Below are 24,881 nucleotides of genomic sequence, written 5' to 3' on the forward strand. Positions count from 1 at the left end.
GCACTGTAGCTCACTGGAGCTTTCTTGGCACTCATCACTAGATCCGGTGCTGCAGGGCGCAGCCTGCCCTCCGTAGGACCTGCATCACTCGATGCGCTGCACCCCTGTCCAAGCAGCCTTTGTGGTCAAAACAGGTCCGGCAACATAGCAGGCCCTTTCAGCCACCAGGCCCCCTCTATCACACCCCTCCATCAGGCCCCGTGACCTACCTGCCCCCATCATACAATCCCTTTGATCCATCGGGGCCCTTCCAGAAGGACGACGACAGCAAATAAACTGAACCCCACACACTCCACCAGTATAATTCCATGTTGGCATCTGGGGATTGTACCAGCAACTGGCAGCTTGGGATGCTCAAATGGGTGCAACAGAGCGCTGGTTTCTGGTAGCCTAGAGCAACGGTCACAAGTTTCACTGGGCACTGAAATGCTGGTGTAACCCACCACTTGGACGCGGCAGCTGTAGCCCCAGCATCTCCGCTAATAGTTGGGTCGGCTTATACTCGAGTATCCACCCAATAAAGTTCTGTTCAATATAGTCTTTGGTGCTAATTAATCAGATGATCCTCGTCTTAAGGACCCCCAACTTACAGATGACTCTTAGTTACAGACGGACCTCTCTGTCCCCTGTGACCTTTGGTGAAGCTCTCTAGATGCTTTACTTTAGTCCCAGGCTGCAATGTAAGTTGTCTTTAGTGCAGCTTTATTGATAAACCTTGCCAGCAACACTTTTTTTTTTTAATGCGGCGGTTTTTCCGAATCTGTCGGGTTTTCATTCGGCCATGCCCCCCGATTTCCATCGCGTGCATGTCGGCACCGATGTGCCGTAAAAACGTGATTCGGGCCCTTAGTAAATGACCCCCTATGTGTAGATTGTGGGCACTATATAGGATCTGTCTCAGACTCTATTTATGTAAAAGATTATTTAATTAGCTTAATAATAATAAAACATACAACAATACCTATAGTAACTAAAGAAATATATCATATTCAATATGGTATACAGAATGTTAGTATTTTTGTAAATAGTCTATAACAAGGATAGATCCCCTGCTAACGCTTATTCACCAAAGACTTGAATATCGCAATAATTGTCTTTTGGACAAAAAATGTTTTGTGGCAGCACATAGGACTGGAAAGATAAGGATTCATAAGAGCCACTATAAAGATGCTATCTGAGATGTAGCAGTGTTAAACTGCTAGCTTTATCGGCGAGTTCAAACACTATAGAACCGTACCCTAGGAACACAAGACCAAGCTCACAGCAGTCTGGTGTATCCCATGCCTCTCCCACACCTCGGACCACCCCCTCATGAATACACTGGACCACTGTAAGTTCGATCCAGCGTCCTAAGGCTAAGGCGCTGCAGTGTCTGCTAGCTTTATCAGAGGGTTCCAATAAAGGTAGCGGTTTAACAGCTAGGAGCTGCTTACTTTAGTCCTTTGGTCCTTTATAAGTGCAAACCTAAAGAACCCATCTTGTACCCAGGGACTGCCTACCTCTTTTTTTAACTTTGTAAGTGACTGATTTCTGCAAAGCTTTTAAATATAGAACAACTCAGTTCCTTTATCACATGCTTTTGTTTTTTGATAAATAGTCTAGTATTTTGACAATACTCATTAAAGCCTAAATATATACTTTCAAAGGGTTATGGTGCTACCTTTTTTTAAAGAATTTTTAAAGAATGTTATTATATGTAAAATTTAAAATTCCATGTATGGTTTTATACCTGTTACCGTATATACTCGTGTAAAAATGTGCTGAAAAACCTCAACTCAGCTTATACACGAGTCAAGAAAAAAAAAAAACTTATATATTAACCCTCTGGCCCGATGCTCCACGCGGCTGCCCGATGTCCCCAATGTCGGCGCGGCTCCTCTACTTTCTTCCCCGCAGCTCCTCTTCTGTCTTCTTTAACAACTGGCATGGACGCGGCCATGTTATCTTCCGGCAGGCCGGCACATACTATGACGTCAGCGGTGGTCGCATCATAGCATGCGTCTGCTGGAAGAAAATATGGCCGCGTCCATGCCGGCTGTTAAAGAAGACAGAAGAGGAGCCGCACAGAAGAAAGAAGACGAGCCGCGCCGACATCGGGGAGCCACGCGGACATCAGGGAGCCACACCAAGCATCGGAGGGTGAGTATATAAATTTAGTTTTTTTAAGTGCTGTATAGTACTAGGGGCAGGCTGTATACTACTGGGGCCAGGCTGGCTGTATACTACTGGGGGCTGGCTGACTGTATACTACTAGGGGCTGGCTGTATACTACTGGGGCCAGGCTGGCTGTATACTACTAGGGGCTGGCTGGCTGTATACTACTGGGGGCTGGCTGTATACTACTAGGGGCTGGCTGTATACTACTAGGGGCTGGCTGGCTGTATGCTACTAGGGGCTGGCTGTATACTACATGGGGGCTGGCTGGCTGTATACTACATGTACCCCATTTTTCATGTTATACTTGAGCTGTCAATCAGAGCACCAACATTGCTATCCCTCAATTTAACCCCTTCCCACCGCAGCCCTTTTTCGTTTTTGCGTTTTCATTTTTGACTCCCCACCTTCAAATATCTATAAATTTTTTATTTTTCAATGTACAGAGGTGTGTTGGCTTGTTTTCTGCATATAAATTGCACTTCATAGTGACAGTATTTAATATTCCATGCCATGTAATGGGAAGCGGGAAAAAATTCCAAATGCAGAGAAATTGGTGAAAAAACGTATTTCTTGTGGGCTTGGATTTTAAAGCTTTCCCTGTGCGACCCAAATGACATGCTTACCGGCTATGGAGAGAGCTCAGCCCTCTCCATGCACCTGCACCCAACTTGTGACGTACTATTGCGTTACATGTCGGTAAGGGATTAATCAACACACGCTGACTAGGAAGAAGCTAACTATAAGGATTAATATAATCTTTGGTTTCATAATCTTAGCGTTTGTATATTGCTCTTCTGGTATATGAGACCTCAGATTTCTGGTTATCACTAAAAATAGGCGAAATACTGAGGCAAGTAGGCAGGGCCTTTCAGGGGCTGGAGTTAAGGGCTCACTGTCTTGTTTCTGAATCCCTGAATCCAGTTTCCTAATTACAGGACATTTATCTAATTTTTGGCTTGGCATTTTCATTTTTTTGTGACTTTTTATGGGTATGTGGACTTTTGTGACTTTTTTGCCATGTTTGAGCTTACTGAATCCACATGTGAAAGATGTGACTTTTTTTTAAAAGTCACAAACAAGTAGCAAATTTTTGGCACAAAATCCAGGCCTGCTCCCTAGCTTGGAGATTATTTACTTTTGGAGACTTTTTGTGACTTTTAAAAAAAGTCACAAATTTACTAAAGGCTTTAACTCTAGAGATGAGCGAACACTAAAATGCTCGGGTACTCGTTATTCGAGACGAACTTTTCCCGATGCTCGAGTGCTCGTCTCGAATAACGAACCCCATTGAAGTCAATGGGAGACTCGAGCATTTTTCAAGGGGACCAAGGCTCTGCACAGGGAAGCTTGGCCAAACACCTGGGAACCTCAGAAAAGGATGGAAACACCACGGAAATGGACAGGAAACAGCAGGGGCAGCATGCATGGATGCCTCTGAGGCTGCTTAATCGCACCATTATGCCGAAATTATGGGCAACAGCATGGCCATGACAGAGTGACAGAATGAAGCTAGATAGCATGTAAAACATCCAATAATTGACCCTGACACTATAGGGGACGGCATGCAGAGGCAGAGGCAGCGGCAGCAGGCTAGAGAGTGGCATGGCGACATACCCTAATTGGACTCAGGCTTCAAACCAATGGGTGTCAGAGAGGAACCAAAGGAGGTGAGCAAGAAGCGCTCAAATAATATCGGTACATGATAAAAGTTTGCCAGTATATTTTGTGGATTACACAGCAGGGTGGCGACAAAGTTAACATGGAAGCCATGAAAACAACCCAAAATTCTGCCTGACACAGCTCGTTTGATAAGGGGACCATGTATGCTTACAGTTCATGCCAGTCGCTGCACTGGCTGCCAGTCTCCTTTCGAATACAGTTTAAAATAATAATAACCCTCATCCATAAAGCTCTGTATAATGCTGCACCCCCCTACCTCTCCTCTCTTATCTCAGTCTATCGCCCAACCCGTGCTCTTAGATCCGCCAGTGATCTTAGATTAACCTCTACCCTAGTGCGGACCTCCCACTCGCGTCTCCAAGACTTCTCTAGAGCTGCACCAATTCTATGGAATGCTCTGCCCTGGACTATCAGACTAATACCTAACCTCCAAAGTTTCAAACGTGCTCTTAAAACCCATTTCTTTAGGCAAGCCTATAACACTCATTAACTGCATGAAGTTTTAACTCTTCTACTAACCCGTCCTGTGTCGTCCTCCCATCTGTTATCCAGCAACCAACAGGCACCAGACTTCTCTGCAGTCCCATTCACCCTGGACCTGGTATATAAGATGACGGCTGAGTGGTTCAAGCGACAGCAATTCCATTTATTATATTTTTTTCTATTCCCTAAGAAGAATGGCTTGACCATTAAATATTCTTTTACCTCGTGTTACCCCATCATCTTCATAAACCGTAAGCTCTGGCGAGCAGGGACCTCACTCCTGTTGTTCCATACAAATGTTGTGCTCTGTTACATTACATTTGTATTTGTTTCCTATGATTTGTAAAGCGCTACAGAATATGATGACGCTATATAAATAAAGATTATTATTATTATTATTATGGAGGCAGTGAACTAGTAGTAGATTAAAGGTGCTGCAACTATGTTAGTTGGATCTTGGGATGGAGCTGGCGCTCTGCAGCCAGGCGAGCTTTTGCCAATCCAAGCCCCTGTCTCTAGGCTACTCCCCAAACAGCACTTCTAAGAACCTTTTGTATAAGATCAAGTGTAGTAGCGTTCTTATAAGTTTAGGATATGGCGGGTGAGGGGAATGTAAACAGATGCGCAAGAAGCGCTGAAATAATATCCCTAAATGGTAAAAGTTTGCAAGTATATTTTGTGGATTACACAGCAGGGTGGCGACAAAGTTAACAACTTTGATGTGGAATGCCCTGTAATAGCTCTTGGGCGGTGTGCCTTTTATCGCCTAGGCTCAGCAGTTTCAGCACCGCCTGCTGTCGCTTAGCGACGGCACTGCTGCTGTGCCTAGAGCTACCGACTGATGGCGCCATGCCCACGGATGGTAATTCGGAGGAGGAGGAGGTGGAGGAGGGGTGGGAGGAGGTATAGTAGGCCTTTGAGACCTGGACCGAGGTAGGCCCCGCAATTCTCTGCGTCGGCAGTATATGACCAGCCCCAGGGTCAGACTCGGTCCCAGCCTGCACCAAGTTAAGTGTAGTAGCGTTCTTATAAGTTTGGGATATGGCGGGTGAGGGGAATGTAAACAGATGCGCAAGAAGCGCATGATGCGCATGGAGCTGGCGCTCCGCTGCCAGGCGAGCTTTCGCCAATTCAAGCCCCTGTCTCTAGGCTACTCCCTAAACAGCACTTCTAAGAACCTTTTGTATAAGATCAAGTGTAGTAGCGTTCTTATAAGTTTAGGATATGCCGGGTGAGGGGAATGTAAACAGATACGCAAGAAGCGCATGATGCGCATGGAGCTGGCGCTCCGCTGCCAGGCGAGCTTTCGCCAATTCAAGCCCCTGTCTCTAGGCTACTCCCCAAACAGCACTTCTAAGAACCTTTTGTATAAGATCAAGTGTAGTAGCGTTCTTATAAGTTTAGGATATGCCGGGTGAGGGGAATGTAAACAGATGCGCAAGAAGCGCTGAAATAATATCCCTAAATGGTAAAAGTTTGCCAGTATATTTTGTGGATAACACAGCAGGGTGGCGACAAAGTTAACAACTTTGATGTGGAATCCATGAAAACAACCCAAATTTCTGCCTGACACACCTCGTTTGATAAAGGGACGATGTATGGAGGCAGCTATATGGACGACTTTTGGAGGTAGCAATGGAGACAACGTGTGGAGGCTGCTATGGAGACAATTTAATTTGGATAGTGCCTGTATGTGGCAGTCCCAAACATTTTTCAAACCAGAGGAGCAGGTAGGTGGCCCTCCAGTAAAATGGAATAGATTGAGTGCCTGTATGTGGCAGTCCCAAAAATGTTTCAAACCAGAGGAGCAGGTAGGTGGCCCTGCAGTAAAATGGAATAGATTGAGTGCCTGTATGTGGCAGTCCCAAAAATTTTTCAAACCAGAGGAGCAGGTAGGTGGCCCTCCAGTAAAATGGAATAGATTGAGTGCCTGTATGTGGCAGTCCCAAAAATGTTTCAAACCAGAGGAGCAGGTAGGTGGCCCTGCAGTAAAATGGAATAGATTGAGTGCCTGTATGTGGCACTCACAAAAATTGTTTCAAACAGAGGACCGGGTAGGTGGCCCTCCAGAAAAATTAAATGCATGAAGTACTATAGCAAGAGCCAGTGGGCCCTGTCAAAAAATAGCCATTTTCCTCTGCTTTACTGTACAAAGAGGAGGAGAAGGAGGAAAATGAGGAGGAGGAGGAGTGGATCAATTATTCAGGTTGAGCTTCCTTCACCTGGTGGAGATTGGAAATTCTGAGAAATCCAGCCTTTATTCATTTTAATAAGCGTCAGCCTGTCAGCGCTGTCAGTCGACAGGCGTGTACGCTTATCGGTGATGATGCCACCAGCTGCACTGAAAACCCGCTCGGACAAGACGCTAGCGGCAGGGCAGGCAAGAACCTCCAAGGCGTACAGCGCCAGTTCGTGCCACATGTCCAGCTTTGAAACCCAGTAGTTGTAGGGAGCTGTGTGATCATTTAGGACGATGGTATGGTCAGCTACGTACTCCCTCACCATCTTTCTGTAAAGATCAGCCCTACTCTGCCGAGACTGGGGACAGGTGACAGTGTCTTGCTGGGGTGACATAAAGCTGGCAAAAGCCTTGTAAAGCGTACCCTTGCCAGTGCTGGACAAGCTGCCTGCTCGCCTACTCTCCCTCGCTACTTGTCCCGCAGAACTACGCACTCTGCCGCTAGCGCTGTCAGAAGGGAAATACTGTTTCAGCTTGTGCACCAGGGCCTGCTGGTATTCATGCATTCTCACACTCCTTTCCTCTGCAGGGATGAGAGTGGAAAGATTTTGCTTGTACCGTGGGTCCAGGAGAGTGAACACCCAGTAATCGGTGCTGGAATAAATTCTTTGAACGCGAGGGTCACGGGATAGGCAGCCTAGCATGAAATCTGCCATATGCGCCAGAGTACCAACGCGTAAGAATTCACTCCCCTCACTGGCCTGACTGTCCATTTCCTCCTCCTCCAACTCCTCCAACTCCTCTTCTTCTGCCCATACACGCTGAACAGTAAAGGACTCAACAATGGTCCCCTCTTGTGTCTCACCAACATTCTCCTCCTCTTCCTCCTCATCCTCCTCCACCTCCACCTCCTCCGATATGCGCTGAGAAACAGACCTGAGGGTGCTTTGGCTATCAACAAGGGAATATTCTTCCCCTGTCTCTTGTGACGAGCGCAAAGCTTCCGACTTCATGCTGACCAGAGAGTTTTTCAACAGGCCAAGCAGCGGGATGGTGAGGCTGATGATGGCGGCATCGCCACTGACCATCTGTGTTGACTCCTCAAAGTTACTCAGCACCTGACAGATATCAGACATCCACGTCCACTCCTCATTGTAGACTTGAGGAAGCTGACTGACCTGACTACCAGTTCTGGTGGAAGTTGACATCTGGCAGTCTACAATCGCTCTGCGCTGCTGGTAAACTCTGGATAACATGGTCAGTGTTGAATTCCACCTCGTGGGCACGTCGCACAACAGTCGGTGAGCGGGCAGTTGGAGGCGGCACTGCGCTGCCCTGAGAGTGGCAGCATCTGGGCTGGACTTCCTGAAATGCGCACAGATGCGGCGCACCTTCGTGAGCAAATCAGACAGATTGGGGTATGTCTTGAGGAAACGCTGAACTATCAGATTTAACACATGGGCCAGGCATGGCACATGTGTCAGTCTGCCGAGTTGCAGAGCCGCCACCAGGTTACGGCCGTTGTCACACACAACCATTCCCGGCTTGAGGTTCAGCGGTGCCAGCCACAGATCAGTCTGCGCCGTGATGCCCTGTAATAGCTCTTGGGCGGTGTGCCTTTTGTCGCCTAGGCTCAGCAGTTTGAGCACCGCCTGCTGTCGCTTAGCGACGGCACTGCTGCTGTGCCTAGAGCTACCGACTGATGGCGCCGTGCCCACGGATGGTAGTTCGGAGGAGGAGGTGGAGGAGGGGTGGGAGGAGGAGGAGGCATAGTAGGCCTGAAACACCTGGACCGAGGTAGGCCCCGCAATCCTCGGCGTCGGCAGTATATGAGCAGCCCCAGTGTCAGACTCGGTCCCAGCCTCCACCAAGTTAACCCAATGTGCCGTCAGCGATATATAGTGGCCCTGCCCGGCAGCACTCGTCCACGTGTCCGTGGTCAGGTGGACCTTGTCAGAAACGGCGTTGGTCAGGGCACGGATGATGTTGTCTGACACGTGCTGGTGCAGGGCTGGGACGGCACATCGGGAAAAGTAGTGGCGGCTGGGGACCGAATACCGAGGGGCGGCCGCCGCCATGAGGTTGCGAAAGGCCTCGGTCTCTACTAGCCTATAGGGCAGCATCTCCAGGCTAAGCAATCTGGAGATGTGCACATTAAGGGCTTGGGCGTGCGGGTGGGTTGCACTATATTTGCGTTTCCGCTCCAGCGTCTGGGGTATGGAGAGCTGAACGCTGGTGGATGCTGTGGAGGATCGTGGAGGCGACGATGGGGTTTTTGTGGCAGGGTCCTGGGCAGGGGGCTGACTAGCAGCTGACACAGGGGAAGGAGCAGTGGTGTGCACGGCCGGAGGTGAACGGGCTTGTTGCCACTGAGTGGGGTGTTTAGCATTCATATGCCTGCGCATACTGGTGGTAGTTAAGCTAGTAGTGGTGGAACCCCTGCTGAGCCTGGTTTGGCAAATGTTGCACACCACAGTCCGTCGGTCATCCGGTGTTTCCTTAAAGAACCTCCAGACTTCTGAAGATCTAGCCCTCGCCGCAGGAGCCCTCGCCACGGGAGCTTCACTAGTTGACACATTTGGCGCTGATGCACCAGCTCTGGCCCTGCCTCTCCGTCTGGCCCCACCACTGCCTCTTCCAACCTGTTCTGGTCGAGGACTCTCCTCCGTCTCAGAAGCACTGTGTTCACCCGGCCTCTCAACCCAGCTTGGGTCTGTCACCTCATCATCCTCCGATCCCTCAGTCTGCTCCCCCCTCGGACTTCCTGCCCTGACAACAACTTCCCCACTGTCTGACAACCGTGTCTCCTCATCGTCGGACACCTCTTTACACACTTCCACTACGTCAAGAAGGTCATCATCACCCACAGACTGTGACTGTTGGAAAACCTGGGCATCGGAAAATTGCTCAGCAGCAACCGGACAAGTGGTTTGTGACTGTGGGAAGGGTCCAGAAAACAGTTCCTCAGAGTATGCCGGTTCAAATGCCAAATTTTCCTGGGAGGGGGCAGACTGGGGGGGAGGAGGCTGAGGTGCAGGAGCTGGAGGAGTGGCGATTTCGGTGACATGGGTGGACTGCGTGGAAGACTGACTGGTGGTGGACAAATTGCTCGAAGCATTGTCAGCAATCCACGACATCACCTGTTTGCACTGTTCTGGCCTCAACAGTGCTCTACCACGAGTCCCAGTAACTTCAGACATGAACCTAGGGAGTGTAGCTCTGCGGCGTTCCCCTGCTCCCTCATCAGCAGGTGGTGTCTCACCCCGCCCAGGACCACGGCCTCTGACCCCTGCAGTAGTTGGACGCCCACGTCCCCGCCCTCGTCCTCTACCCCTAGCCCTCGGGTTAAACATTTTTTAAATGAGAGTTATAACTTTATTTTTTTTTTTACTTTTTTTTGTTTTTTTTTGTGTTTTTTTTTTTTTTTTGTGTTTTTTGTTTTTTTTTGAGTTTTTAAAACCAAACAATGCTATCCTATTGCTATGGCTATTTTCTAGCCAAGTATCAAAGCACACTACTATGCCAGATGAGATGACACTGAGTTAGTGCCTAATTGAAATCCAACCCCTACTAAATTTTCCCACTTCGGTCTTTGCTATGGATATGTGCGTCACTAAGCGCAGAACACAGCGGTCGCAAGTCTCACTACAAATTGCTCAGAATTGGCTAGTACATGCACTGCAGAAAGTACAGCCACCAGCAGATCAACCAGAAATCAAATATATAGAACGCTACTGTATGCGTAAGTAAGCTCTTTGTATTCTCCTATGGCTATTTTCTAGCCAAGTATCAAAGCACACTACTATGCCAGATGAGATGACACTGAGTTAGTGCCTAATTGAAATCCAACCCCTACTAAATTTTCCCACTTCGGTCTTTGCTATGGATATGTGCGTCACTAAGCGCAGAACACAGCGGTCGCAAGTCTCACTACAAATTGCTCAGAATTGGCTAGTACATGCACTGCAGAAAGTACAGCCACCAGCAGATCAACCAGAAATCAAATATATAGAACGCTACTGTATGCGTAAGTAAGCTCTTTGTATTCTCCTATGGCTATTTTCTAGCCAAGTATCAAAGCACACTACTATGCCAGATGAGATGACACTGAGTTAGTGCCTAATTGAAATCCAACCCCTACTAAATTTTCCCACTTCGGTCTTTGCTATGGATATGTGCGTCACTAAGCGCAGAACACAGCGGTCGCAAGTCTCACTACAAATTGCTCAGAATTGGCTAGTACATGCACTGCAGAAAGTACAGCCACCAGCAGATCAACCAGAAATCAAATATATAGAACGCTACTGTATGCGTAAGTAAGCTCTTTGTATTCTCCTATGGCTATTTTCTAGCCAAGTATCAAAGCACACTACTATGCCAGATGAGATGACACTGAGTTAGTGCCTAATTGAAATCCAACCCCTACTAAATTTTCCCACTTCGGTCTTTGCTATGGATATGTGCGTCACTAAGCGCAGAACACAGCGGTCGCAAGTCTCACTACAAATTGCTCAGAATTGGCTAGTACATGCACTGCAGAAAGTACAGCCACCAGCAGATCAACCAGAAATCAAATATATAGAACGCTACTGTATGCGTAAGTAAGCTCTTTGTATTCTCCTATGGCTATTTTCTAGCCAAGTATCAAAGCACACTACTATGCCAGATGAGATGACACTGAGTTAGTGCCTAATTGAAATCCAACCCCTACTAAATTTTCCCACTTCGGTCTTTGCTATGGATATGTGCGTCACTAAGCGCAGAACACAGCGGTCGCAAGTCTCACTACAAATTGCTCAGAATTGGCTAGTACATGCACTGCAGAAAGTACAGCCACCAGCAGATCAACCAGAAATCAAATATATAGAACGCTACTGTATGCGTAAGTAAGCTCTTTGTATTCTCCTATGGCTATTTTCTAGCCAAGTATCAAAGCACACTACTATGCCAGATGAGATGACACTGAGTTAGTGCCTAATTGAAATCCAACCCCTACTAAATTTTCCCACTTCGGTCTTTGCTATGGATATGTGCGTCACTAAGCGCAGAACACAGCGGTCGCAAGTCTCACTACAAATTGCTCAGAATTGGCTAGTACATGCACTGCAGAAAGTACAGCCACCAGCAGATCAACCAGAAATCAAATATATAGAACGCTACTGTATGCATAAGTAAGCTCTTTGTATTCTCCTATGGCTATTTTCTAGCCAAGTATCAAAGCACACTACTATGCCAGATGAGATGACACTGAGTTAGTGCCTAATTGAAATCCAACCCCTACTAAATTTTCCCACTTCGGTCTTTGCTATGGATATGTGCGTCACTAAGCGCAGAACACAGCGGTCGCAAGTCTCACTACAAATTGCTCAGAATTGGCTAGTACATGCACTGCAGAAAGTACAGCCACCAGCAGATCAACCAGAAATCAAATATATAGAACGCTACTGTATGCGTAAGTAAGCTCTTTGTATTCTCCTATGGCTATTTTCTAGCCAAGTATCAAAGCACACTACTATGCCAGATGAGATGACACTGAGTTAGTGCCTAATTGAAATCCAACCCCTACTAAATTTTCCCACTTCGGTCTTTGCTATGGATATGTGCGTCACTAAGCGCAGAACACAGCGGTCGCAAGTCTCACTACAAATTGCTCAGAATTGGCTAGTACATGCACTGCAGAAAGTACAGCCACCAGCAGATCAACCAGAAATCAAATATATAGAACGCTACTGTATGCGTAAGTAAGCTCTTTGTATTCTCCTATGGCTATTTTCTAGCCAAGTATCAAAGCACACTACTATGCCAGATGAGATGACACTGAGTTAGTGCCTAATTGAAATCCAACCCCTACTAAATTTTCCCACTTCGGTCTTTGCTATGGATATGTGTGCCACTAAGAGCTAAACACAACGGTAGCAAGTCCCCCTGCTAATTCCTCACAAAATGGTACTAGATGCAAATTAAAATAAAAAAAGTAGAACGTTATTGTAGCCCTAAGAAGGGCTGTTGGGTTCTTTGAGAATCACTCCTGCCTAACAGTAAGCTAATAGAACACCCTAACGCTTTCCCTGACCAGCAGCAGCTCTCTCCCTAGCGGCATCCAGACACAGAATGATCCGAGCAGCGCGGGCAGCGGCTAGTCTATCCCAGGGTCACCTGATCTGGCCAGCCAACCACTGCTATCGACGTGTAAGGGTACCACGTCATGCTGGGTGGAGTGCAGAGTCTCCTGGCTTGTGATTGGCTCTGTTTCTGGCCGCCAAAAAGCAAAACGGCGGGAGCTGCCATTTTCTCGAGCGGGCGAAGTATTCGTCCGAGCAACGAGCAGTTTCGAGTACCCTAATGCTCGACCGAGCATCAAGCTCGGACGAGCATGTTCGCTCATCTCTATTTAACTCCTCAAACGCCATATGTATCAATAAGGAAAAACAACAGTAAAATACATCTGACCAGCAAAACAGCCAAACAAACAAAAGAAAGAAGACCAGACTTATGATACATGTTCCCCATTGGGTCATAAATATATAGCGTATAGGTAAAAATTGTTAATTGTTTGTGGTATAAGACTTATGTATGTTGGGCTAGTTCTTTTGTCGGCATTAAAGCCACTCTTCTCTATTATGCTGCAGTAGAATTCGTTTAGATTTCCCAATGCTTCACTTCTTCTGTAAAATAAATGCCAGTCCAGAAAATGATTTTTGGGGGCCTCAATTCATGATAATTTGTTACTTTATATGTTGATCATCTCCATACAAACACATTATAGCATGTTATTTCTCACTATAAATAATTGCAAAAATATATCTCTATCTTCACTCATTAAAATGTAACTGAGACACTTTGATTAAATTCTTTTGTGAAGTACCTTTATCAAAATGTTTAACAGACATATGATCTATGAAGATCTTACAGTATGACAAATGAACAAAATAAAAAGCTCTATGTCTGCAATTAATGGTCAAATAACATGTTTACACTGTAAAACAGAGGATACATTATAGTTACACCCAAAGTGATGTCCTCACTACTTGCAGTCATTTACTTTCCCTTTTCTATATGAGCCATGAATGTAATGTACCATAACTCCATAGGTCCTTATGAAATTACAGCTCCTGTTCATCTAGGACAGCTTCTTTGAAGTCAGACTGTCTTTCTCAGGAAAAAAAACTTTGTTTCCAGCTATGCTGCTTAAGGTGTGTTTTCTCAGTTGAAGATTTTTAACCCAGACCACCGTCTGAGCCATATTTCAAGCATTTTAAATGAAGCTGTAATCCCAAGACATGACAGAGTATAATATTTTATTTTCATATTCTCTACAGGCATCATTGAAAAACTGGTCCTGCAAAAATACAACTCCTCATACAATGATGTGTAATGGCCCTCTGGCTGGGACCTTTAATTTAATTCCTTTATTTATATAGCGCCAATATAGTTCTCAGTGGCACACAGAGATTGCCAAATCAGTCCTACGAACCTGTTCGCCTTATCTGACCGCTAGAAACCTATTAAAGTATGGCCAACTCTACTATACCAATCTGGCTGATGTTTCCTATGGTCAGCCTAGTTATTCCTTAGTCTGCTGCTATCTACTGCTCACTTCTGCAGGGCCGGCGCTATGGGTAGGCAAAGGTGGCAATTGACCACCTGTTGTTTTTGCGCCTTTTCATTCAGGCGCACCATTTTTTGTGCCATTTTTGCGACTAAATGCAAAATTAGCTGCACAGCAAAAATACCCAGCTTTCCCTCATTTATCCTAGCAATCCAGATGTTTTGATGTGCCTAATGATATTCATCACTTGCGACTTTTCATTTAGGCGCAAAAACGGGCGCAAAAACACTCCAGCCCGGAGCTGGCGTTAACTGAGAAGAAAGCACTGAGCCCCTTTGCAGAACAGCTCATTTCTAGCAGAAAAGCTCATCCAGACACTGCAGACACTAGAACAGATCATACAGACATGAGATACTCTGCAGACACTAGTACAGATAATACAGTCATTAGATACTCTGCAGACAGGAGCTGCAGACTCTATTTACACTTCATCACCTTCTATTTACAAAACATTCTGCAGAATCCTGAGCTCAAAGCAAGAGAGAAGAGAACGTTACAGAATGTTGCACATAGTACTGACAAGTGTCCCCCATGTCATTCTGCACAGTATCACCAGTGTTTCTGAGGGGGATACTGTGCAGAATTACAGGGGTGCAGCAGAAGATCGGCACTGGGGGATCCCCTCCAGGTGAAGCCCCTGCTGAGGAGGTCACTGGGTGCTGGGTGTCTAACATTGCGCCTAAACTGCGCCAAAATTGCGCCTAAACTGTGTTAAAGTAAAGTGATTAATAAGAGGCAGGAAATTAACTTATCACAGATGGTTGTAGCTTGTGATAATTCTGGAAAACAGTGCACCAGAATTTAGGCGCAACTACTACACCTAGGCGCACAAAAGTGATAAATGCGGCCCATTCTCTCTTATTCCCTTTTATTTTGTGATAGTTATTTTTTGTTGGGAAAATTGACTGATACGATGAACATTCAATCCTCTTCGCCTAATGTGACTACACCGTGACCAGAACATGTCCATAAAGTTATATGTAACACCAAAAACACACACATGTCCTGGTATAAAGTTTTTATTTCCCATCATCCTCCATTATTTACACCTATGTTATGACGTTCTCACTTTCATTCTTATGAAGCGCGGAGGGTTCTGTTATTGTGATAATACAATGGCGCACATCTAAACTTGACTTTTATTATCTCATTAGAGGGGTTTATGGATATATAGTTATTTATTTGGGTTACCATTGTGTAAGGAACAGACAATGATACATCTGTGTGAATTTTCTGCAGTTCCCTTTGCTGCATATTTTGGTGAATATACACATGTGGGGTATGTATGCTCTCCTCACATCTGTTTTAGGAAAGTAGATTTTCTTTATATAAGTATTCTGGATTTGTACATATTTTAGAGGAAATTTTGAATGTTAATTGCCAAATGCATCGCCTGGTTGTCTGCTTTCAAAATTCTATAGGTTTTATGGCGCCTTTACTTTTTATTCTGTTTTATTGATATATTTTGCAGGTTGTGACTGTCTAAAAATGTCTAGCTGAAAAGCAGATATCTAGTTATTACAGTTTTAGTGATATTATGTGGATTTATTCATGTGAACATATCAATAGGGCACATTTGTGAACTCTACAAATGTCCATGTATTACATTTAGGAGATGTGAAGGTAAACATTTTCTGTTTGGATCAAATTTTTTGCCATCAAGGTCAAATTTTAAGTATTTTTAATAAAATGTTTCAATTTGAATCAAAATTGCATGAAGGCGCCTATGTCTATAAAATCTTTGATGCAATTTTGAAAATGGGGCAAGTGTCTGCTTTCAGAAAATATCGGTCCCCCTCCCCAATGGGCCTCACAGTCTAATCAACCTACCAGTAATTTTTTGGAGTGTAGGAGGAAACCGGAGGACCCGGAGGAAACCCACGCAGACACAGAGAGAACATACAAAATCTTTGCAGATGTTGACCAGCGCTGCAAGGCTGTAGTGCTAATCACGGAGCCACCATGCTGCCCATAAATCATCTATCTATCTCCTATAAAATTCTCCCATATTACAGTTTGTTTTACCATACTAAAGGAGCCTCTTACTGACTGTGACTGGTCATAAAATAGTTTTATTTTGGGGCCCCACTTTGTCTAGAACCGGCCCTGCACTTCTGATATTGTAGCTGTTATTACTATCTGCAGTCATTCCTTCTCTGCAGTCAGCCATTGGTTGGCTAGCCCAGATTACCTTGCAATGAGCTTCTGCTAAAGTTTATATAAGGGTGTTCCGTGCAAGACTCTGGGTCCAGTATGTGCTAGAATTCTATCTGAACACTAGGCCTGCAGAGACTAGCAGCCTGCAGCTGCTGTAGCCCCTCAGAGGGCTATCCCCCCCATCATGTCTGCAGCACTGTCTCTCCACAAAGCCTCCCTAAACTTGCTGCCCAAGCAGCTTAACTTTTTCTCCAGCCCCAAGCTACAGGACCAGGGCTGTGAGCTACACCCAGGCTGCATCCAACCACTAGCTACCTCAAGAACAAGCAGGAAAGATCTTTCTACCTCCATGCTGCTGTGCTGTAGTCAAAATAAAGAGACTGTGATTTTTTTGACCATAAACTATGTCTTCACGTGTGATCCCTGGCTGCTACTAAAATCATAGACCTCCCCTTCACCATCGGTCTAAGGATCTTTCCTCACTGGCCCTGCCTGGTGTGGAAGAGGGCTGTTCACTTGGACCAAGCCTGATAAAGGCACCAACCAGAGCTTGAGACAGAAATGTGCACAGGATCTTATTAATCCAGAAGAAAACTCATGGTTGACATTTGAGGTTTTTGCCATTGTCATGTGTAGTCTTTAGAGGTTTACAGCTCTGTTTGCCCCTTGACATCCAGGACAGAAGCTGAGACTATTTCTCATGTTGACATTCTTCAGTTTCAATGCCAGTATGGATGTTAGTATTACAAGTGTTTTGCTGCCCCCTAGTGTTACACAGTGTAACTGTACTGGTGTTCTACAGCTGTCAAACAGTTAGAAACATTTTTGCCTAGATGTCATTTATATTCAAAGAATGGAAACTAAAGGTTTCATTTGGAAAAGTTTTCATTTGTGATGCCTCTCACAATGAATCTTAAAAGGATCTTAATATTTTACACTATGTGGATGCTATTAGTTACTTATACACGTTGAAAGATTATTTTAACAGTCAGAATTATTTTCATCTCCATCTTACTTGTACAGCAATTAATATCAAATAACACTTTTACATTGTAAAAAGGATGATACAGTGTATTTACATCTAAAGTGATGTCCTCTCAGCTTGCAGTCATTAACTTTTTTATATGAGCCACAAATACATCTTCCAATGACCTTCTCAGTACATCCTTGAGGTAGGGGACACGTCCAGGAGCAGAACCCATCGCCATATACAGTGGTCAGAGATGCAGTTTCAGGTTTCCTCCAACATGTTACATTGTGACCTCCCTCAACGTCCAATACATTAAATGCTCAATGCCCTTTTTATGTATGTATTTATTTCCTGCTGCTTACATGGCACCAACATATACTCCAATGTTGTGCAGAAGTGACCATCAATTCCAACAGTGTCTTTCCTCAATGTAGGAAATCTAAGGAAAACATAAGGCAAATACATAAACTCCATGCAGATGTTGTCCACAGTGGACAATGCAGTTTTACATTATTTGATACATATTTCTGTTCTTGTATTAGAGTTAGATCAGTAATAGGTTAATACGCCTGTTTATTTGTGTTGAGATAGTGATTTTCAGTGGGCTGTAAGGCACATTTGTGAATTTTTGCATGGAAAAACTGCAGGATAAAATAGTACTGGAATGTACCCAAATACAATCAAAGGTTGAGCTTTACTCTCCTGCCAAAGCAAAAGTGTGACAAAAAACTGTGACAGGAACAAGAGAATTTGGCTGATTCTGAAACCATTGCACTGCATATGTGAATACCCTAAGACCATGTGCACACAATGCGTATTACAAAGACATTTTATGTGCAGGAAATCTTCTGCATAATACAGTGTAAGGCTCCTGCACACGAACATGTGGGGACCATTGCTAAGGCCACATATATAGACCACAGCCCCTATAGACTGCTATGGCACCTGGTCACGGTACGGTGAGCGCACACGTGACAGAGCCACTCAGCTTTCAATAGAGGGAGGAGAAGAGCACTCTCCCCTCCTCTCTCCTGCACATGGGTACGGCCAAAGTGAGCATACATTTGTGTGCAAGGGGGCTAATGGAGAGGATTTATACAAATCTAGTCCACCCACTGAACAAAAAATGAAACGGTGAGACAAATGTTCAGCTTCACCCTCCTGCCACAGAAAAAACCTGCCATAAAACCACACGCAGTAGAAATGTTGCACAGGGGTAATTCCAGCAGCATTCTGGATTTCTTCCTTTTTTTCACTAGCGATCTTAAATTATTCCAGAAAAAAAATCTGCTTCAAATCGTCCTCAATACAATGTTTGTTGCAAATGTCATGCATATTTCCATTCACCCTTAGCCTTACCCAGTTAAAAAAAAATAAAACTTGTAGATCCTGGGCATTACATTGACACGCTCATACTTACAATTCAAATCAATTCATACATTTCCCTTTGCATATCCTTTTGCAGCCTTGGGTTGTACTCCATAGTTTTGCAACACTAAAAGGCAATAATTGCCTCATTACTTGAATTGCTGTTAGGCTGCATGTTATGTGACTTTAGAAAAATTGTATGCAGTTGTGGTGATTAAACTCACAAGGGGAATGTATGAAGTTTTGTCACTTAACGGGTGTATAAATGTCACACAATTGTCTCAACTACTGATTTGGAATCTTTTTGTGACCTTTGCTTTCCGATTCAACTTTTGACTTCACCTAATTTATTTACGATTTATCAAGTGAATCCAGATATTGAAGACTCCAATTTCCTCATGGCTAGGAAATAGTTCATGCAAATTCATTGAAGACATTAACAACTCATCTGCCACATTTATCAAGTAATCAAAGCCACGTTGATAAATCAAACATGCATATGGGCTACTAAAAAGTGGTAATAGATGCATAATGATAAATCTCACCCACTGTTTAGATGCTTTGAATGCTTGTTTATTAATTACAGAATTTCCACATGGATTTCCTTGCAGAAATCCTGCTGTGTATTACAGTAGCATACAAGACAGTAAATAATTTTATTTCTGTGTTCACATTGGTGTGCCATGCATAAAATATAAAGAAAATCTACCATCAAAATCAAGCATGATAAACCAGGGACACTTATTCATAGATCAAGGCGTCTTGACTGTGGCAATCTTCATATACTTGTCTACCATTACCTTCTTCCTTCTAAAATCAACTTTTGAAGATTCACAGGCTATTACAATGAGCAGAACAAGTCTCACGCAACCCCTTCTCTCTCCCCCCTCCCTCAGCTTTTGTAATCTAGCAGCAGCAGGAAGTGCAGGGGGATAACTGCTCTGCTTATTATAGCAGCCAGTGAAGCTACAATACTCAGGGGTTCTATAAAAACCCACCAGAGCCTCTCAGGTTTATTAGCATTGTTATAAAAGTTGATTTTGGAAGGAATATGGCCAAGCATAACAAGGGGAAAAGGTTAAGAATGATGTGCAAAATGCTAGTCTTAATACATACCCGGGTTCTAATGGTACACGAACACGAACGTGTGCCTACATGAGTGCTCTGCTCACCCCTCCCCTCTACATAGAGCAAGAACAAGGCAAATTATAGGACATGTTCTATATTTCTCCGTGCACAGTCATGGTGTGGTTAGAAACGCATGCTCAATGACCGGGTACCATAGACCTCAATGGGGTTCATGTTCATAGGAATTAGCCCTTAGGGCAGTGGTGGCGATCCTATGGCACTGGTGCCAGAGGCGGCACTCGGAGCCCTCTCTGTGGGCACCCAGACCATCACCCCAGAATGAAATTCACCAGACAGGACTCAAAGAATCTTCCTGCAGAATCTTCCTACAATGGGCACTCAGCTTCTAAAAGGTTCGCCATCACTGCCTTAGGGTAATTGTCTTATTCCTAAATTAAATGACTAGTGCATGTGCTATTCTTGAATTCATGTATTTTCCAACATAATTCTACACTTTCCATTATGTTCTCTGAAGAAAAAATCTAATTCTGCTACAAACAATATTTTTGTTAGAAATATAGCAAAACAATCTGTAGTTAAACACAGCATTAACTAATTTAAAAAACTTTCTCATAAAATATAATTATCTATTTTTTCAATTAAATACTTGACAATATATTTCATCTCTGGAAGAATCCTGGCATGCATGTAAAGGAAGCAGATGTTTTTCTCATTAGAATAAAATGAAATAAAGACAAAAGTAATATTTGTGGTTTGCATGCAAAGGAACATTATTTTGTTATATTTGGTTCATATTCTTCCTAATTTTGCAGCATTGTAAAGCAACTGTCCACATTTGTCAAGGAATTGGTTTAGCATAACAATAGGATAATAGGACCAATCTGCATAACAGGTCCTAAAAATTTGATCACTTGGAGGCACTCACCCAGCTACCTCAGAGTAAGGCTACATGCACACAACTGTGTGCCCACCAGGGCCAGATCCAGGGCATAGTCCAAAGCTGGGTGCAGAAGAGTAGAGGGTGAGCACTCCTCATCCCTCCCCTCTCCACAGAATGCAGAAAAGCTGTGACCGCATTCTGGAAAAAAATAGGACATGTTCTATCTTTTGCAGTGTGGCAACCTATCAAGGTTATGGTGCGGTGAGACACTGTTTGCTCACTGCACCGTGAGCAGTGACATGGACCTCTATTGTGGACCTTGATCTGGTGCAACCAGATCACAGCCACAAATACGGACATATGCATGTAGCCTAAGAAAGCTTCCAGTCACTACACAAACCATCTTGTGCCGAATTTGTATGATAGGCCAGACATCTAGTTCTTTGGACAGGAGCTATGATTTGTGGACATCCAGTTAAATACTACCACTTGTTAGCTAGTTAGTTAAAAAAGTTCTACTGATGAATTACTTAGTGTATCTTGGATCAACATTCCAGTAAACTAACCCAGAGCCTTAAATCTTCTACATAGAGTGAAATGCTTGTGGCTACCTGGAGCCACCAGTGGAAGAAGATTACAACATACTATTTTACTTTGAGTTAAATGTGATATCAATATGCAGTACGTTTCTGACCGATGGGGACTGATATTCAGCTGCACCATTTGCGGCCGCATATCAATCCTTATTGACATCTATGGAGCACACGTTGTCTCACCGCACCGTGACTGTGCACTGCGAAATATAGGACATTCCCTATACTTGTGGTGTTACAGCATCGGCCACTTACTTCTCTATGGAGAGGGATGAGCAGCGCTACCGCCCAGACAAACTTACCTTGTGTGAATGTACCCTTAAATATATTTCTCCTCTTATTCAAGGGGGTTCATAGTGCATCTGATAATGCTTTAAGATCCTTTTTAATCCCTTTATTACATTCTTAAAAAAGAAAGCAGTTATGCACCCAACCTTTAATTCATTTGACTAACAGAATGTGAACTTGTCTTCAAATATCATAGCATATAAGGCTGGAAAAAGACACAAGTCCATCAAGTCCAAACTTGAACATGAACATGTACATAGAGTCCGCCATAACAATCTTCTGCAGTAGAGAGTTCCATAGGCTCACTGCTCATACAGTAAACAACCTCTGTCTATGTTGATGGTAGAATCGCCTCTCCTCTAGGCGCAGAGGATGCCCCCTTTGTCCTGGTCTCAGGTCTAGGTATAAAAAGGTCTTTGGTGAGATCCTTGTACTGTCCGTTCAGGTATTTTTACATTGTAATGAGTTCTCCCCTCTGCTGTCTTTTTTCCTAACAGAATAACCCCAAATATGTCATTGTATTGTAGTCTTTAGTTTTTTACAAAAATTAAAACTTAAAATGAAATAATTTTTTTTTCTGCTGCTAATAACTTTTCATACTCCGGTGTACGGAGCTGTGGGTGGTGACATTTTTTGTGACTTTTGATGATGTTTTTAATACCACATTTTAACAACTGTATGACCTTTTGATCACTTTTTATAGAATTTTATATATTTTTCAAAATGGCAAAAAAGTGCAATTTTCGACTTTGGGCGCTATTTTCCTTTTTGGGGTTAAATGCAGTTAAAACCGGACATTTTCCGATGCAGCAATACCTAATGTGTTTAGGATTTTTACTCTTTATTTATATTTATATCAGTTCTAGTTTTTTAACTTTTTTATTTTTACTATTTTTCAAACTCCCTACGGTACTTTAACCCTAGGTTGTCTGATCGATCCTACCATACATTGCCATTTCCTCCTCATTCATTGTATGTACGATACCGGGCTCAATTTATTCTTTATTAGAGTTTTTATGTGATTGGTGGATTCGCACTTATATTCTCCAACATACTAACACCAGACACTCCCCTTGGGAAAGCTGCTAGCGAAACACGTGTCGGGCTGTGCGGTGTATGCCTGCTTAGTTGGTATGGTTATTATACAGTAGGTTTTTACTGATAGATCATCTACATGCTTCTCATGCCTCTATTTAGTGTCTGCAATGTTTGACCTGTGTTACTTTTTATTCCATATCCAGCATCTTTCATGTTCCTCTGGTGGTAAATCACCATGCATTTGTTTCCAATGCTCTGCTTTTCTATATATAGCTATGTGTATAATAAAATGTTTCATGTTATACTTGTAAATTGAATATTTTCTTTTGGTTCAATCTTTTTGGGGTACATTATAATTTGAGCAGGGGATAAATTTACATTCTATGTAGTGCCCATATCCCCGATCACCATGATACCATACTTATATAGGTTTTATTGCGTTTTAATACATTTTCAAAAATTAAACGAATCTGTACGAAAAAGAAAAAAAAATTGCCATCTTCTAACGCTAATAACTTTATCATACTTTGGGGTACGGAGCTGAGGGTGGTGTCATTTTTTGCAAAATGAGCCGACGTTACATTGCTACAGTGTTTATTATGTTTTATATCAGTTCTAGGGAGAGGGGGGTGATTTTTTACAGTTTTTAAACTTTTTTTTCACTATTTCTTAGACTCTCTAGGGTACATTAACCCTAGATAGTCAGATCATCCTGCCATATACTGCAATGCTACTGTATTGCAGTATATGGCGTTTTTGCATAGGATTCATTACAATGAGCCACTGGCTCATTGTAACGAATCTGCAGAAACCATTCAGCCTCGGGTCTAACGAAGACCCGAGGTTGTCATGGCAACCGATCACTGCCCCCCCCCCCCCATGACGTTCGGGGGAGCGAAGATCGGAAGAAAGATGGCGGCAACCAAGCACCGACCACGGTTATTAGCGGTGGGGGTTTGTTGCAATATGTAACAACCCCCACACTTGTATGAAGAGGACTCAGCCCGTGCGCCCTCTTCATACACCCCGTGCTCCTCTGCGCCATGGAGCTACAGCTCGCTACCTCACTCTATATCAGACGTGAGGGGTCTATTTCCAGGATGCGGGTTGTTTTGCAATTCAGGGAGGTTCCCAGAAGGAAAAATGGTATTTGTGTACTTGCTGTATGTGTGTATATGCAATGTTTATATGCTCTATATATGTGTGCATATGTGATGTTAATATGGTGTATGCCTATGAATGCCTGTGTATATGATGCATGGGTGTATATGGTACTGTATGTATATATGTATATGCTGTATGTATGTGTCTATGTATTGTGAGAAAGTGAGAGGTGTCATTTGGGAAAAACGCTATCTGTCCTACAGGCAGATGAAATGCATGTGGTAAAAGCCCTGGGTTTGTCTGCAGTAACCCAAGGGTTAATGCAGACATCTGATAAGCAGGAATAGTCTGTTTTGTCTGTGTTGGCCTAGCTAACACAGACACATTTGTAATGTCCGTACTGGGCCTGCTTATTATGGAGTAGGGGTAGGCTGGTAGTGGGACTCCTACTCCACCCGGGCTTCGGTCCTGGGCTTTTGTATAGCCCACAGGTGCGGGTCACAGGCCTCGTTAGAGCCTGATTTAGTCTGCAGGCCAGAAGCAGTAGGAGAGGCCCTACCTGGAGAGCTGAAAGCGAGATTGCATTCTCACAGCAAAGGTAACTGAGGCCTCCTGATAATCTGCTGGCCAAGAGCGGGTACCCGGATAGCTAGGGTCCGTCAAATGTATTAGACAGCGCCTAGCCGGGCAGGAATTACTTTTGTAACGTTTTTGCATGTGCCTAAGCCAAGGCTGAATTTGTGTTCCGTTTTGCGAGTGTGAATAAAACACTTAAGTTGGACTTTAAACTGGCGTGTGTCCCTGCTTCCTGCACTGCTACCAGAGCAATTCCCCACAGTATGTATATATATAATGCATATATACTTTGTTTAACATAGAAAAACCAAAAAGCCAATAACTGAGGTCCACGTACAGCCACAAGTAAAATCAAGTGAGAGACTGTCTCAACTGGTAGATAACCAAGTGCTGTAAACAATAGGGTTCTCCGGCCTGGAAGATCATACAAAGTGCTGAATGCAAAAGAAACTTAAAAGTATACACTAAATCATAACATGGGGAGCCCCTATCAATGTGAAATCAGATGCAATATAAGTGTAGAGTAAGGAATGAGGTTCCCTAAGGCTAGAACCAAGAACAGACTTGTGATCTTGGTTCTAGCATTAGGGAACCTCATTCCTTACTTTTTGCACTAGGCAAAAATAAGCAATTCTGTAATTTACTCTAATTAGCTATATGCAGGTGTTTAGCTGCTAGCCTTGCCCCCTCCTTCCGTCTGCCTTCCTGTT

Source organism: Engystomops pustulosus, chromosome 5 (assembly GCF_040894005.1).
Source record: "Engystomops pustulosus chromosome 5, aEngPut4.maternal, whole genome shotgun sequence".
Taxonomy (NCBI): Eukaryota; Metazoa; Chordata; class Amphibia; order Anura; family Leptodactylidae; genus Engystomops; species Engystomops pustulosus.